Here is a 14,654-nt window from a genome sequence, read left to right on the forward strand (position 1 = left end):
AACACGAATGAAACTTTAACGCTGTTTTCGTGGTTTTCAAACTATATATTAAATCCATTTTAGAATGTGGAAAATATAAAAAATGAGTGTCATGAAGCTAAAACCTCTTTTTATATAAATACAGAGATTTTTTATACGCTCTCTAAATAATCATTTTGCAGCCAATTTTTAACGCAAAAGAAGCCTTTGGGCTATCATGACCTCTGTGATTCTTATTTTAGATTTATTTAAAAAAAGAGAAATAGGATGAAGGGATGTTGAACTAATCTTTTTTGTAGCTGTGGATAGATGGGAGACATTTTAACATAAAAGGATGTTATTTCTTATCTTTTGTTACTGAGCAAGAGATCAGAATCTGTTGAAAGAAGTACAAGTTTTTCATCGCAAGTTCCAGTTAAATAAATATAAAATATTATTTTCTTTATATGTACCTTATATATTAACTTAGCACAAAATTTATATTTTCGTGTTATTAAATATTTTGTGATAATTGCTCTTCATAGAACAAACATATACATGAGATTTCTATGTATAGTCTTACACAAACTCTATATATGAAATATTTGCAATTGAAAGATCGATTATTTTATAACATATAAACATACAAGAGATTCTCATTTATGTTAGTCATCAATAACTAAGATTAAAATTAAGTGTACTATTCATAGCGTAAAAGTCTTCTCAAGATCGATGAAGCAAACATATCAAATTATTTTACGTAGTAAATAGTGCCATAATTTTTGTGTAAATTTACATACATGTTTACGTCCGTAAAAAGTGTGGAAATAAGCTACATAATTTTTACAGAGAAATTGTTGAAGTGCTTTAAAATAATTGACTGAGCTACTTTATACTGTTACACAGACATTGTAAAGAATGAAGTAATAACCTTTGCATTTATACAGTTAACTAAGATCAATGTTTTATCTATGTATCCAAACAATTAGTAGATAAAATCCCGTGTAATAGATCATAGGTAACAACAAGTAAAATCTTAGAACACTGCTAGAGAGCGTAGCGCTGTTTGGATCAGAGGTATGGGGCTGGAACATGGAAGAAAGACTGGATAAACTACAAAGGAGATATGCGAAATGGATATTAGGCTTAGATACGACAACACGAAATTATATACTGATAGAAGAATGCAAGATAATAGAAATAAAAGAAAAAGCATTAAAAAGAGCAACGAGGTACGAAGAGACAGCTCTAGAATCAAAAAAGGAATTAGTAAAGGAGTGTATAAAGGAAAGAGAGAGAAACTGGGGAAATGGTCATGAAGGGAAAAGAGCAAGAAAGAGAAAGAAGGGACTAGAAGAGGAGAGAAAGGGAGGGGCGCAGATAGAAGCAGGAGAGGAGCAAGAAAGGATGACAGCAGACCAAATCATAGAAGAAAGAAGAAAGAGAGAAGCAGAAGAGAGGGGGAAAAGGATAAGGGAATCCAAGTATAACATACACTACAGAAACATAGCCAAAGAAAAATTATCAAAGTACTTAGAAGGGAGGATGAAGTGGTAGGACAGAAGAATACTGGCAAGATTCAGATGTGGAAACGAGACCAAAGCGAGGGAATACTGGAAAGAAGAGGGGGAAAAAAGACGCAGACTATGCAGAAGGAAAGAAGAAGGCCTGAGACGTGTAATAGAAGAATGTGATATAACGGGAGGACCAAAGGACATAGGAAAAACGCTAAACGAGACTGGAGAAGGTTTAACAGAACTGAAAGCAATAATAGAGAAGAGAAGGGCAAACGACAGGAAGGAGGCACAACAAGGAGGCTAAAGACCAAAGTTGCAATAGTTTTTAGTCATTAGTTGCTAATTTTTAGTTTTTAGAGGTAGAATAAGTAAGGTAGTGCAATAGAATAAAGTGGAAAAGAGTGGAGGTAGACATATAAGAAGAGAAGTAGACATAAGAGATGTAAAACCGAAAGTTCGTGCAAAGCCGAAAGGCACGGACTAAGCAATAATAATAATAATAATAAATAAACAAGTAAAATCTATTATTAATATTTAGTAATCAATTTTTCAAATATAAAAGTTCTCTATAGAATAGAAACGTATCTTCGCATAAAATGTTCCTTCTTTGTTTGTTTTATTACAGAAAATACAATTGCATTTTTATTTATTTTTCAAAAAATTTTACTAACTTTTTACATAATTTACATAATCTTGAAATCCGTTTTCCCAATTCTGGCTTCAAGCTGGAGCAGCCGTATAATAAATAGCACGATCGATGTGTTTTCCACATCCGTGAATACGAATACGCGATGTCGTGGATGATATATTTCTCGCGCGGACTCATTGCAAATCACGGCCAATATGAACGACATATTTTGAAATTCAAATATTCTCGCCATTGACTTCTGCCTCTGTCTGAAACGCAGTATATACCAAATACCAATTACGTGAAAGTGAGCGATTATTCTTGATGACCATATTTCTGACAACAAATATTTCCCAACTTTCAATTAAATCGATAATCTGAAATATCGATCACTTCAAATTAAACAAAAATGAAAGAAGATTGTATCAAATGAACGAAAACCCTAAAGTGACTCGTTGTGAAGTCACACTCAAATATGTTGCAGTTTTTGAAATATATCGGTATTTTTAGTTTAATTTAACGTAACATATACTCTAGCCTGTAACTTTATGTAATTACTGTCATGTAAGTAACGTGGGTGCTAATGCAACTAAAAAAGACTAAATAAAGAAAAGAAAGAATAAACATAAAACATTCAGAAATGTTTTAAGACTTTGCACATTTGTAATGCATGATATTTAAGAAAAATGGGCTATTTAAATAATAAATATTTATATAATGTTTTTATTTTTTTTATATTAATTCTCTAAGTAACAAGAATGTAGAATGTGTCCTCTTAATCTTATTTATTAAATATTTATTACATTTTGAAAAGTATTATATTTTGAAACATCTTTAAATGTTTTTTTCAAATTCAGAAATGTTTTAAGACTTTGTACATTTTTAATGCATGACATTTAAGAAAAATGTGCTATTTAAGTAATAAATATTTATATAATGTTTTTATTTTTTTTTATATTAATTCTCTAAGTAACAAGAATGTAGAATTTGTCCTCTTAATTTTATTTATTAAATATTTATTACATTTTGAAAAGTATTATATTTGGAACATCTTTGAATGTTTTTTTTCAAATTTAACAATAAAATTTTGAATAATGAATTTTATTCATTTTTACAATTAAATATATCTTCATTCATCCTTTTACTGAAAGACAAAGTCTTCTTTATAAAATATTTAATAATTCTTCATCTCTATAAGATGCTTACTTTATCAAATAAAAGTGATATGCTTATAAATATACATAAAATATTTGCATCACAAAAATAAAAAAAATTGTCATTTCTTAAAATAATCAGTTTATGAGTATACGTATACTTCACAGTTAAACATCTTTTACTTATCTTAGGAAAGTCCAGTATGTTATGATTAAAATTAATACGATAAATATTTAGAATTATTATTTTAACAAGGCCTAAGGACGATATTTAAAAAATTATATTTTATAAAAAGCAAATATTATTTTTAAGAAATTATATTTTAAATATTAATTACATTTTAAATATATTAATTTCTATCAATATTATATGTGTATATTAATTATATTTTACACTTTTTAAAATTATAGTTTCCAAAAATTTGGTTAAGGAATCCATTAAATCTTCCATCAAAACCAAAACGACAAAATTGTATTAGTACCATTATGTTATATTGGTTAAAAAGAGCGAGAAAAGCAGGTTACAAAACTTTCCCGGTTTAGACCTTTTAACTCTCAACTAGCCCGCCTAACTTGGACAGACGCGTACAGACGATATTCTTTCAAAAATTGACGGTCCACGGTACTTCTGAACAGAGTTTCTCAAATATTTCGTTCTTCTGGAAACGTTTCAGCTTGGCTACAAGAGAAATAAACAAATTTTTGCGTTAGCAGAAAATTGCATTCCTATCTCGTATGTTGTTGATCATAGAATAAAGAAACGAAAGAATAAATGCTTCCCCCCGTGAAATGCTCTTTTTGGATTATTATTGTATGAAAGAAAGTCATTAGAAATTAAAAAGAAAATCTATATGAATGTAAAGCGCCAAATCAACACTATTTCCGGTTTTGCTCAATTCGATAACCCCATAAATTGCAGGCAAAAATATTGTTATGTTTTCATTGATCTTATCTTCCTTTGTTTCATTTCTTCCTAATGTAAAATTTTTATATACAGTGACTTGAACGTTAATATTCGAACATTTCATGATTCTTTAATATTATTTAATTTCTCTTTCTCATTTAAGAAAAGTATATGTATTAAATAAATAAAATATATGTCTCTTTACGAAATACAATATTTTAATGTATATGTATTTTAATATATATTGAAAAGTTATTAACATATATTAACAAATATATTGAAGATAATTAGAAATTTGTTCTAATACATTAAAGTCTACTAGCTAACTATTTTAAATAGATATATACAACAATATTCCAAACATTATAGTACCTGAATATTATTGCAAATCACTGTACTGAATTTCTAAATCAGTTGTCTTATTTACTTAAAAATATTTTTGGATTATTTATAATTTCAAGGAAGGTTTATTTAGTAAGGTTTGGGGTGGACGAGTGAGTTTTTAAATATTTGGAACTGGTAGAGTTTGAGGATCTCTGAGTTTGAAGAAAACAGGCCAGGTGTGACTACAGTGCGTTGAAAAAGGGTGTCTGCTCGACAGGGACTAACCACACTAACTACGGTACAAAAATGAACAAAACAAAAAATGGGTCGAAGTCCACTTGAGAATTGAAAATAGACTGTTCTAACTTCAACAATCAAACACTGAGTAGTCACATGGTACTCAACACACTGTTCTTTACAAAGCAGAAGTGGAAGCAGAAAAATATTTGAGATACATTGTATACATCAAAAATATTGTTTACATCGGAGAGGACATCTTAAGATGTTGAATAACAAACATACAAAAAATTACGTGTTGTATATCAGTTGTGAATGTAACGCGGAGAAAATGAGGTACAATTGTATTCCTCTCTTAGGAATTCAAATCTTAGAGGGATAAATATAGCGGAAATGAGTCCACAGTAATACATAGAAAAGGACGAAGAAAATAATGGAGTTGCATAGTACGAAATAAAACGAACACGGAAGGTAGTAATAGTAACTTCAATAGAAAAAGGAGGAATGCAGACTCTTCGAAATACGAACAGGGAAGAAAAGCGAAACAGAGTTAGACTCAGAAGAGAAAGAAAACGAAAATCTGATTGTGGTAAATGCTATTAGGATTGCTAACGGTGGATTGATTGAAAATCATCGACCGAAAACAGTTATAATTTTCTTCAAATACAGCATATTTTTAATATAAGAGTATCATACACTTGGTATTATATCGATATGACGATTTAATTTATCTTGCAAATTTTATAATAATAGTAATTTTATTTATTTTATTCTTTATATATTTATATATTCTATACTTTCATAATAATACTAATAATAACAATTTCATTAGACAAATAAAATATATCTTGACGTAGTAATATTAATGAAAATTTTCTTTACTTTAGTAATTAAGAAGGTGCTGTATATTTATGAATATACGTGCTATATGAATATGAAATACGATACAAATAAAATACATTTTTAAAGTGAAGTATATTCTCTGTAAAAGACGTCCGTGTGCCTCAAATATCCGTTAAATATCATGGTACATAATTTCCAAACGTTTCCAAACACGATCAGCTGTTAAAATAAATTATAATGGATGCAACGTAGAATAAGGTAACACGTGTATAGCAAACGTTTGCAATATCCCTCGGTAAGATTAGGCTTTTGATATGTATTAATTTGATATTATTTGATATTATTATATATATTATTGTAAATATATTATTATTGTATTGTATTGTATTATTATTGTATTGCATTATATTGTATTTGATATTAATTGATATGTATTAGGCTTTTCATATGGCATTATACATTTATATAGGGTGGTTGGTAACTGGTGGTGCAAGCGTAAGGGGGGTGATTCTACGCGAAAAAAGAAGTCGAAAATATAGAATAAAATTTTTTTTTTTAATTTTTCCATCGAGACAACGATCTACAGTGAGATTCGTTATAACGAGACGCGATGAAGTGCACGCGTACCGAGCGAAAATTCAAAGTCGATTTTCTCGAAAACAAAGCCTCGAACGAAAAATTTTTATTCTATATTTTCGACTTCTTTTTTCGCGTAAAATCACCCTCTTTCCGCTTGTACCACCAGTTACCAACCACCCTGTATATCAGTCTTAGAGAGATTTGGCATAGCTCACGTTTTGAAAAAAAATTTGCTAAAAAAGCTTGCACGAAAAGAATTATCAGATTTCTACAAGCTAATTATAAGAATATTCCTCAAGCTACTCTTAAAAAAATTTTTTTTTGTTAACTGATAATAAGTAATTTCTAAATAACATTGCAAACTTTTGTAATAAGATATATATGTACCTTAATCCCTAGCAAATTATTATTTTATCAATGTAAATTTCAATTATTTCATAAAATTCTACTTCAAGTATAATATCAAGAATGAACTAATTTAAAATGTACTTAGTTAAAGAAGATTTATAGAATTATAAAATTAAGTACGTAGATAAATTAAAAGGCAAATTGAAACGCAAATTAAAAATCTATTGAATGAAAAGTGTTAAACAAAATATTTGCAAGATTAAAAAAGAAATAAAGTAAAATATACATTACATGTTATTACACATTATGTACAATATGTATATTTTTTCTCTTTTTTTATTATTTAATTTGTGCTTTACAATTTGTCCAACTGGACATCTGGTAAATACAATATGTATATGTTACTCTGTTCTGGCGAGGAAGTTAGTACTTTTCCTAGAAAGTCTCGCGGAAATCCCACCCGCTTAGTTAGTTTTATTTAGCCTAGAACCATTAAGTAGCCGTGGGTCGAAAATTCTGACTTCTACAGCACGTGTTAACTCTACGGGGTGCATAATGATACGTTTCAAGACATTCTGTACTTTCGTTAGAAAAACGGAAACAAGGAAAAGGACAAATATATAAATCAGGCACCCTTATTTTTAATATTTTGTATGTACGTTATTTCAACCATTTGATGAAACTCATTTTATTTCCAAATCGTTAATTAATATTAAGATATATATATTTATTTTTTATTCTTTTTATTGTTAATTCTAGCTCCAAAGACCATACATGGACGTGGTTTATATAACCGTTTTTCTTATCGCTCACTCCTCGTCTCGTCATTCCCAAACGTATAAATCTATAAAAAGCATACCTATACTATATATAGGTGCATATAACCTATGCCTATACTATTTCATAGGCATTTTCTACAACTAATAATAATATTTTGTTTATGATATTCAAACAATTAATAAATAATATCCCTCATAAACCCTCATACCTCATAATAGATAATAAGAATAAGATCTATTTTTTAATAATGATAGATAAAGTTTCCCAGAAAAGACATGTATTTACCAAATGTAAAGTACAAATTAAATAATAAAAAAAAAAGAACAGACATTTTACACGTAATATACGTTACTACGTCACTCGTCAAAATAAAAAATACTCAAAGTGCTATAGAATACGAATACCTTAATAATCAGCTAATTTATGCTAGTCAGAATTCATTATATTATGCAAGCACAGTAAGTAGTTTGTCAGAATCCACCATTTAGTTTTAATACTTTTTAATTAATTTATGTTATTGAATTCTGTTTTCTAACGTTATGATTATAAAAGGGAATTCCAAAAATTTCGTTAATATTTCCATGATTATTTCTTCTCCCTTTTGCATTTTACAATTTTATGAACTTCCGAAGAAACCGAGGTATCTATAGCATTATAGTAAATTATCTCTTTTCAAATCACAAAAATGTTGCTTATGTCTCCTGTTTATATAGTAAACTTCTGTAAGATTACATTAATATTCCAATATACGTTTCACATCTTGATAAAACAATATATAATTTACTTTACACTTCTCAACAATGTTCTCATTTGTATAACCTTTATGCATTATTTCTCTGTTTGGCCGCTAATGGATTGATCTGGTAACTTGTGACTTGTACAATGTTGCCAATAATATTAGTTTCGCTAGTAATATTATCATTAGTAACATTAATATTACTAGTGAAATTTTACAAGTTAGCATGCAACGCTAATAAATTCTCTTGCATAATAGCATTAGATTTGGCAATGAGGCAAATAAAGATCAGTAAATTTTACAAATTACAATTCAGCTAATTTGACTTCTCCATTTCACGTAAAATTGTAAGATTATAAAATAGAAGTTTAGAACGTGTTACTTATAACTTCTCAATTCACTATATCATTAATTGATAAATCATTGTGCACGGCGGTATAGTATTTAATATAGTATTTATAATATTAATAATTAAGAATATAAAATAACAATACATAATAATTATAACATAAATATTCCTTCCATTTCATGGTCTTACTCAATTCACAAATTCTATTTCTTTCCATAAGTAAAATCAAATTCTTATTTCTTATTTGTTTCTATACTTCGAGCGGTGCATTGTTCAGCGACCAGAAAGTGTCGCCGGACGTGAGGTAAGAAATTTTCAAAGACAATATGTTTTCTATAAAACAAGTAGCGAGACTTTATAGAATCTGCACAGAATAAGCATCCGGCGCGAAGGAAGACAGTTGCTCTTGCGGCTCGGTTGTTTACAACGGAAGGATGGTACGTGCGTCCCTGGGCTTTGGCCAAATGTCTTTATTACCTCACTGTTCTTACAGGCCGCAAATACGGCAAAAGTAACTTTTCCTTACGTTAGTTCAAACGTAAGATATATGAACATGGAGCTCAAAGGATATGTTAAAAAAGAACCATAAAGACGAAGAAACTACAGTTACATTGTTACTTACGCTTATGTCAGCCGAGAAAAGTTAAAGGAAAAATTTAGTAACCATCAAATTATTACAGTTTTTCTTTCGCAGCACAACATCTACAAAGTAACATAAGGGATTTATTTCCAGAGAACGTCATATATCAGTAGATAATTTACGGAACTTGTATTTTTATTGCTAAGGACGCAGCCTTAAGAATAATTGTGCACGTATTGTACACCAGTAACCTGTATCTAAAGTTCAGTCAGTTTATGAACTATTCGTAGTGCTTAAATTCTGGTACGAAGGCGTGCAGGGATATTGAAAGAAAGAAGTAACATTTTTCTTCTTTTTTCATTTTTTCAGGGCAAAACTAAGGTTTCTTCTAGGGGTAAAACTATTTTTGTATTTCTGTATTTAAAAGAGTACTACAGATTATACATATATGTACATATAATATACATATGTATATGCATATAAAAATACACCAAAATTTCTATTATTCATTTTTCCACAGAAATATAATGATTACTGTACACTGAATGCAATAATTCTTTTCTTTTAATAGATAATAAAGAAAGTTTATTCAAGAATGATTAATATAGTTACAATTATTATATAAGAAGTTTGGGATGTTGAATGAACAAAGTAATATTTTATAGTATGTAAAAGTAAAATTATTTTCATAAGTCTATGACCAAATGTAATTGCATAGATAATTAAATATAATACTTTTAATGTGAGAAATAATTAAATTTAATATGGTGACACTGGTGACTTCTATCTGAATAGCTTTAAGAGTGCTTATTAAATACACATTAAATAAAGTAATTAATGTATCTTTACATTATAATTGTAAAAATAATTTACGTATACCTTGTTAACTTTATCACAATATTTACCACATAATTTTATCTGGATCTTGGAGAATCTAGCATATTTATAAAAAATGCTAATAATTGCAGAAGAGTTAAGATAACCTGGATATATTAAGTTATTATTGTATGAGTAATTAAAAATTAGTGTTATAAAAGGTTTTAAATTTTATTATATAGAGTAATTACAGCTGGATTATTTATAATTCTTCATGAGTAAATACGAAAAAGGTATAAAATATAAATAAAATCTTTTTGAGGTTTATTTTTCAAGGAAATCCAGTTAAAAATTGCAAATGTATGCAGTTATAGTTAAAATACAATAAAATACGGTTTATCAAGTGGCACATAACATTGTGATGTATAATGGACATACATCGTCCATATAAATACATATATGTGTATATAATATACATGCATATATGTATGTATTTAGAGACCTATGCAACGTTTACACTTCTGAATTTACACAAAATACGTTGTCGACAATATGTTATTGCGCCAATTACAGAATTGTTAAAACAAAGTGTATATGCATATTTTTCACTTGCATTATTTATCATGCGTAATATTTTGCGCTAATTGATTCAAATTTTCAGTATCTCTATTGTAAACTACGGTTTTAAGATGAATTTACAAATAAAAATCAAGTGACATAAAATCTGAAAATTTTCAGAGCCAAGTGATTATTTCTCCACAGCTAATTCAACATTTTAATATTGTTCGTTAAGAAAGTTACTTTTACATACTTTCTAGTTGAAGCATTCTAGGTGAAGCACCGTCATGTTAAAAACATTCTCGAAGTCGAGTAGCATAAATCTTAAGTGCATACATATGTCGGAGGCAGGTTGGCATTTTGGGGCGTTCGATGAACCTCTACTTACTTTACCATCGCGAATGTAACCAATCTCTATCAGTACGAATGTGGACACTACCAGAGGCTACGAGTAATGGTAAGAGGATGGTCAAGATGATGGTGACAACGAATTCAGGTTCGATAACGAATCCACGGTCCACGGGAGGACTAGTATCAACGTGCTACTGGATTCGGGTAACTTCCCGATAACTCAATCGGCAATTCGTCCAACGACTCACTAACCAACTGACTAACTCTAACTCTCATTCTAACTCTCTCAATCCAAAAGAGGCTGCCCTTATATACTCCTGTCCCCGCCTCTCGGGTTAATCTTTGTTTTAAGGAGAGCCATATCATTTCATTTCATCCTTCTCATCATCATTTCATCAATTATTTCATACCTCTGTCAGGTACATGTCCCTCCCGTGACAGTGGCTACGTCCGGTGACCTGCCATGTCACTTCGAGCCCAAACCCATCGTCATAAAGTCAGATTGGAACATTAAGACTATTTCTTATTTTTATTACATAAGGGCGGTTATAGTAAAAGTCTGGACTAGTGTATTGGAGTTTTTCCCAACATTCCGGACGGGAAATCCCGCTGTCTTTCCCTCTCCGACACATATATAATGAACTTAAAATTTGAATTTTTTAAAAAAGCAAAAATCCAACGGAAAAACGGGACTCTACATCCTTCTCGTATCTTTTCATAAAGGATTACCTCATAGCAGTTTATAAGTATGTAACGTCAAGCAGTTAATTTGAATTGCTTTTAATCAATTTGTTACTTTTAGAATGAGCGCAAAGTATTTGTTGGAAAAATGAATTTCTCAATAAATTTATATTATTTTGCAATCCATAAAATAAGTAGAAAACTTGTCATTAAGAATGTCGTACAAAATTGATTACAATAAATTTAATAATGTAAAATTTTATAAGCATTCTTTGAATTCAAGCCTCACTTTTAATAAAATATGTAAGACGACTGAATTGATTTAATAGACAAGGTCATTCATAAAATAAAATTTACAATATTAATAATGACGAAATTTCAAACTAATTATAGAATAACTTCAAAAAATTGTAAATTACTCATTAGAATATTATGTGTTGTTAGTTAATAATTATAATAGGAACAAAATTATATAAATTGTTTGATTGATTAAAAACGACTATCATTAACTTCAGTTGCATAAAATTTAACATTTCTTTTGAACAATATACAGAATGGTTGGTAACTGGGTGGGGAAAAAGAAGTCGAAAATATAGAATAAAAATTTTTCGTTTGAGGCTTTGTTTTCAAGAAAATCGACTTTGAATTGTCGCTCGGTACGCGTGCGGTACGTTATAACGGATCTCACTGTAGATCGTTGTCTCGATGGAAAAATTAAAAAAAAAAAAAAATTTTTATTCTACATTTTCGACTTTTTTTCGCGTAGAATCACTCCCTTTCCGCTTGTACCACCAGTTACCAACCACCCTGTATATTATTCACCAATTTTTAATTGATACTTCTTTCCTTAATGGATGACAAAATACAGTGAAAAATATAGTAAGCAACGATTGTGTTTAAGTTATTCAAACAGTCTTCATAAATAATTCGTTTAAAACTCTACTGCACCCACCTTTCTTTGATCCTGAAAAGCTGCTGGTTAAAAGATAAAAGATCCAACACACCGTAGCACAACTTTATAAAAGTTTTTGTCATATTTCTTCTTCAAGATATACATATGGTGAACCACGTATCAAGAACTTTACGTGAAATCGTACAGCCTTCGATGCTTTCCAAGAAAATATGTAATTTGAAACGTATTCGATGATTTATCGTGTACGTTGTATTTCATCCTATTCCGTAGTTCTTTGGAACTTTTCGGATAATATTTGTATTATCTTTATATAAGATGTCTTCGAAGTAAGAAGTACCTTTATTTTGAAATTTTACGTATAACAATTTAAGAATCTACAACGTCTCTACAACTTGAAATTTTATACATTTAGTTCTTAAATATATAGATTTAATTCAAATCATAATAAATATATTAAAATTGAAAAAGTAATATTTTTTTATTATTTCTTAAATCATAATGTTAGAAATTTAATGTAATGTAGATAGTTAATATTTATTTTAACTCCATTCAAAAAGAAATTTGCCAAGTAATATTTACACATGAATAACATACGTAAACGCATATCTATAAATCGAAGAATTATATGTTACTAATATATTTCAGTTTTCCGTAATAAAATTTCTTATTATAATCCTCTTTTTTATAATAAATCTCAAATAAAAAGACTTTTAGAAATACAACTACATCTTAATTTGTAATACATATATTACCTACGGAATAATGCTTATTTATTTAAAATGTAAAAGTATAATATGCCCCAAACCTATTCTATTTTCCATTATACGTATAATTCTCTAGAACGTTCTCAACAATATCTGCATTATCTCCATATAAAATCGCGGAGAAACATATTTCCAGCGAGCCACCACTTGATCTTACTGGCGGAAATATCCGATGAAACCTTCTTCCCTCTCTTTCGCATCTAGATTAGTAAATAATCTTCTCCACTTCGTTTTTATAGCCAATCGTATCACTTGTTCCTTTCTTGTAGTCATGCATATAGTACTATACCCGTAAGTAGACAAAGATAGGAAAAAGACATCGAAAAAGGTACCAATAAAGAAGTACAATCGAAGTCCAAGTATCAGCTTGTACAGCTGGGCACAATGTTCGTATTACACAACGTAAATATTCGGCTTGAAACAAACGGCAACTATTTAAAGCAGACTACGAAATCGTATTTCAAGGATCGCCAACGCCGCTGGCGTATGATTGTTTTAAACCCAAAATAGAAATTTCACCATGTAAATATGCTGTAGACACGTAAATAGATATTTATATGCGTACATATATATAGATATGTATACATAACTATGTATATATAAATAGTGTTTACTTTTGTCTTCTGCAATACATTTTTATAATGCCACATTTTCTCATGACATAACCTAATTCGATCACACATTTGGAATTATTGCATTTCAGTAATTTTCATATTTTTAGATGAATAAAATTTGTAAACTAATAAAATGGAGAGAAATGTACGTATATTTACGCGTATATATCATAATTACGATTTACCGATGTGTTAATCATAAATGTTCTTCGCAACATAGAATTTCCATACTTCTGCTCATATTTTCATCATTTCTATGCATACGACAGGTATCACAGAAGCAGTCGTTTGTGCAGAAATACGTATTATTACACACGAGTGCACGAGTGTTTGACCACTGATGCATTTCCATTGTTCACATTACATTATTGCTGCAAAGTTCAATCGAGATATTTTCGAAACAGAAATTGACAATAACATTTAACATTTACGTACAATTAAAGAAAACATTAAAAGTTACTCATCTAAAGCGATTAATTGTTAATAATGAATATTATTAAAAAATTATAATTATAATAATAGGGTCTTAAATGCTTTATTAGAAAATTATAACAAAAATACAGAGATTATACATTATAAATGACAAAATGACTGGATTGTTTTTCGATCGATTGATGTTTACTGAAGTTCTTGCTCAAAATGTCATCCGTTTTTGTAAATACAACACTGACAACATTTTTGTGCAGAATCAAACAAACAATCAGTCATTTATGATTTTGATATTCTTGTTATAACTTCGTAATAAAACATTTACAACCCTATGTTTATATAACATCTTTTTCTTATTTCTAATCATAGAATATGCTGACACCGTTTGATGGAATCAAGATGAAACAGGCTGTGCATTTAATTCTAGTCATAATAACTAAATCTAAATTGGCGAAATAGTTTCTTTGAACTACTTTTTAAATTATAATATTGCAAATTTAATTCAATTTAGATATGAAGTTTCTTTTAAATAGAACAAAAATTAAATTTTCATTATTATTAGACTTAAAGCGAAAAGGTTGATATTAATTT

The 14,654-nt window shown here is 29.0% G+C and overlaps 1 protein-coding gene across 1 annotated transcript in view; it reads right to left on the bottom strand.

The window, feature by feature from the left end:
• LOC117160564 (adenosine receptor A1) overlaps nucleotides 1–14,654 on the bottom strand; it is a 378,459-nt gene that overhangs the window by 348,612 nt on the left and 15,193 nt on the right. The gene's annotated exons all lie outside the window — the stretch shown is intronic.

This window comes from Bombus vancouverensis, chromosome 1 (assembly GCF_051014615.1).
Source record: "Bombus vancouverensis nearcticus chromosome 1, iyBomVanc1_principal, whole genome shotgun sequence".
NCBI classification, from domain to species: domain Eukaryota; kingdom Metazoa; phylum Arthropoda; class Insecta; order Hymenoptera; family Apidae; genus Bombus; species Bombus vancouverensis.